Source organism: Vicia villosa, unplaced genomic scaffold, assembly GCF_029867415.1.
Source record: "Vicia villosa cultivar HV-30 ecotype Madison, WI unplaced genomic scaffold, Vvil1.0 ctg.005010F_1_1, whole genome shotgun sequence".
Lineage (NCBI taxonomy): Eukaryota > Viridiplantae > Streptophyta > Magnoliopsida > Fabales > Fabaceae > Vicia > Vicia villosa.
Genome location: NW_026706555.1, coordinates 30,465 through 34,698, shown reverse-complemented (window position 1 = coordinate 34,698; position 4,234 = coordinate 30,465).

The following is a 4,234-nucleotide window of genomic DNA, read 5'->3' as shown; positions in this document are numbered from 1 at the left end:
CAACTCTGGGTTGAGAAAGAAAGAAAGAAAATCAACTCTGGGTTGAAAACAAGAGATAGACATCAACTCTGGGTTGAGAGAAGGAAGGATGAACAATTAGAAATAACCGTCAACTCTGGGTTGAGTGGGAAAGGAAATGAAATTCAATTCTGGATTGAACAAAGGATAACCGTCAACTCTGGGTTGAGTGGGAAAGGACAACAGATAACCGTCAACTCTGGGTGAGAGGGAAAAGGAATTAATTATGGATTGAGCAAGAGATAACCATCAACTCTGGGTTGAGTGGGAAAAGGGAAAAGATGACCGTCAACTCAGGGTTGAGTGGGAAAAAGGAGAAGTCAATTCTGGATTGAATAAAGGATAACCGTCAACTCTGGGTTGAGTGGGAGAGAAAGACAAGGATCAACTCTGGGTTGAATAAAAGATAACCGTCAACTCTGGGTTGAGTGGGAAAGAAAGACAAGGATCAACTCTGGGTTGAATAAAAGATCCGTCAACTCTGGGTTGAGTGGGAAAGAAAGACAAGGATCAACTCTGGGTTGAATAAAAGATAACCGTCAACTCTGGGTTGAGTGGGAAAGAAAGACAAGGATCAACTCTGGGTTGAATAAAAGATAACCGTCAACTCTGGGTTGAGTGGGAAAGAAAGACAAGAATCAAATCTGGGTTGAATAAAAGATAGCCGTCAACTCTGGGTTGAGTGGGAAAAGAAAAGAGATAACCGTCAACTCTGGGTTGAGTGGGAAGAGATAATTAACTCGGGGTTAAAATATGGAGGGAAAATCAACTCTGGGTTGAACTCAAAAACATCAACTCTGGGTTGAAGAAAGATGAACAAGATTGACTTTAGGAGATGACACCACAATGGTAACTCTGAGTGATCTAGTGGACTATCAATTGAATGCTTGTAGGGACCTCATCTGATGAGTAACTTGGCTTATGCTTCATATGCAAATGTTTGATTTATTTTATGCATTTCTGGAGATGCAATGCGATGGATTCTATATGCAGTGTACTGATGGGTTGTTCAGGGTTTCTGCTTTGCATGGAATAGATTAGGCGGAGTTCTGAAACTCTGTTCGAGATTCAAGGTGGGGTGGATGCCCCTGTTTTATTGATGATTGGATCATGCGAGTGAAATGATAATGAAAATGCAATGATTATGCATGACGTATGTATGATTATGAATGGAATGATTGTTTCCATGATACTAGGAGCGAATGGAGTGTTCCTTGTAGGAAGGTCATTGCTTGAAGGATAAAACTTGTGGAGGTGAGGTGTTTAGCTTGACTCCTCGACACTTGTCTCGATATCTGACACTTGATTGAAGATGAAGAAATGAATTGCTACTAGCTTGCCCCAGCTTGTAGGATCTTCTTGAGATATGACTTTGATATGTTTGAATCATGGAGATTAGCAATGGTCTGCCCCAGTGTTGATAACAGAATGAATGCCCCAGATTGTAGGGAACTCTTCCACCAGATGGATGCTTCAGATATTTTCTCGGCGGATGACCAACCTTTACCTTTGTAAGATTACTCGATGGGACTTCAATGTTGAACTTTCCTTGGTATCAAGTACTTACTTTCAAGTTAGAGACAATTCTGTTTTGAAAAAGATAATGAGAATGCAATGCACATGTTAATCTCAAAGAAAAGTTTTATTTGTCAAAATGTTGTATTGATACTAACACAAATGACACAGCAACATTAGGAGTCAGTTTGACATGATTTTACAGTTTGTATGCTTTCGGAACGAACCCTACTTCAATTAGGACTTTTGAGGGTTGTAACGTGGCTGGGTTCACGGTTTGAGAAACAAAGGATAAAGGCTCAAATTCTACTTAACCCACCCCTCTCCGTGATGTCCTCCAGTCCTACGTTCAGCTAGTTCGACACGAGTATTCGCCTTTCAGGAAGGATTGTGATGGATGAGGATCCTTTATGGCTTTGATGGAGGTGGCAGTCACCCTTTGGTGCTTTCGTTGATGATTATAACAACTTGTCCCTTGGAGGATTTTTGTTTCTGTTCTTTTCTTTTGCTTTCCCTAACTTTTGCCTGGACAGAAAGTTTCTTTTGATTTTGGTTTTCGTTGTCCAGCGGGATATGCCCTAATTTTTGCCTAAGTCAATTTCTTCAAAGCTTTTCTTTTTTCTTTTGACTTAGCGGGCTATTGTTTCTTTTTCTTTTTATCATGATTCATAACTTTCTTTTCATTTTTTTTTGGTCTCGTTCGGGAACAAGTTGTATGACTTTTGTGGTTGACTTGAAGAAAAGGTTGTGACTGCCTTCTTCTCGGTGGATGAGAGACATCCATTGTGGATTGTGCTCTTCTTCTTTTGTCGTGAGAGATGGGATATGATTGATCCTCTGACGGAATGCCTGAAAGTTGAACGCTCGGTCGCACTAACTGAAAACTACCCTGCCCCTGGTTAAGATTGAGGGTTTTGTATTTTTTTGAAAAGAAACCACTACTCCTTAGGCTCAAAATGGTTGACGAGGGTTTCACTCCCTTATAACTCCAGTGTTTAGGAATTGAAACAATGCCTGTACATCGTCAGCAGGATCTTGTTCCAAAAGCATACAATTAGTGATTCATGTGTTTTTGATTTTTCATCATTCTCCTTTTTTAGTTGCTTAAGACAAATGAATGAAGTATCAATGAACATAATGACAAAGATGAATATGATTTGAGAAAAACATGTATATTACATTTTTATTTATTCAAATAGAATGAGTTTCTTACAATGAGAAGTACTTGATAACAACAAAAGTATTACAATTGAAAATGCTTGAGAAATATAGACAATGGCAAGATTGGCCTTATTATGATGTAAATGAAATGTTCTCTGATAAACACAAAGTCTTTAGGCTCCATTGGTGGAAGGTGCCCCCTTTAGGGGGCATGGAGTTTTCTGATGGTAGCTTGATCTTATTTGTAATTCCCCATGATTCTCCTTCTGTGAGCTCTTGTCAGATATTGGCATCGAGGAATCGTCTTGTCTGATCTGATGGAGAGGAAGAGTGGTAAGAGTCTTGGTAACCATGGATGCATATGCATGGATGCAAAATGTTAATGATGATACGAATGCAGCATAAATCAGGATCAAGGATCAAGGCCTCTTGGATAGTAGCTTCTCATGGTCAATAAGATATGGTCGAATCCTCCAGATTTAGAGGTTCGGCATTGCTTTGATAAATAGCTTGTGCATAAGTCAAAGATGGTCGAACCCTCCAGATTCAGAGGTTCGACGTTGATTCTGAATACCTTTGCATAATTCACATAAGGTCAAACCTCCAGATTCAGAGGTTCGACGTTGATTATGATAGATAACTGATGTAGAGCTTATGTATAAGTCAAATGTTCCAGGATCAAAGGTTCGACGCCTTTTAAATACCAGGAGAACCAATAGTCACCAACAGAACATGTACCTGTATCTGTAATGGATATGATTCCCTCCCCACTCACGGGTGTAGTCTAGGTCAGGGTAGGTCAATATGGCAACCAGCGTTATCAGTTCTCCTGAGATACCACCATTGTTGCATCTACATGCCAACGATGATACCCCATTTGAACCTCGACTGGGCGTGGGTCTCATGATCGCACTAGACAAGACCTGACATCTCATCGGCGTCATGACTATCCACTCTATCCTAGGTAGCCTAAGTATCACTCTGGCCTGGGTATTGGGCCTTTTACCTCATATAAGATCCCACCCAACCTGCAAACATAGAAAATATGTGGCCCCCACGGGGACCCATAATATAGTCCAGAATGCGAGAAAATAAACATGATATGCAAGCAATAAATAGTCATGATATGCAAGGTATAAAGAAATAAAGCAAAAAAGCAGTAAAGCAATAAAGCAATAAATCAATAGATGAACACCCAAAGAAAAGAAAGCAAACACAAGCTAGGATTGACTAAGCTAGTTCCCCAGCAGAGTCGCCAGCTGTCGCACGCTCGCGAAAATGAACAGAGTCGCCACCAATATATTTATCCCAAAGAGGGAAAGGAATATCAGAAAACCTAAAATAAAGAATGGATAAGAAAAGGTCTTGCGACCAGAGATAGGGTACGGAAGTCGGTTACGCGAGGGGAAGGTACTAGCACCCCTCACGCCCATCGTACTCGATGGTATCCACCTATGTTTGTTCTATTCTAAGGGTGTGTCACTATAGCTTAATTACTAAGGGAATGCATGCAAATGAAAGAAAAGAAACACGGGGAAAA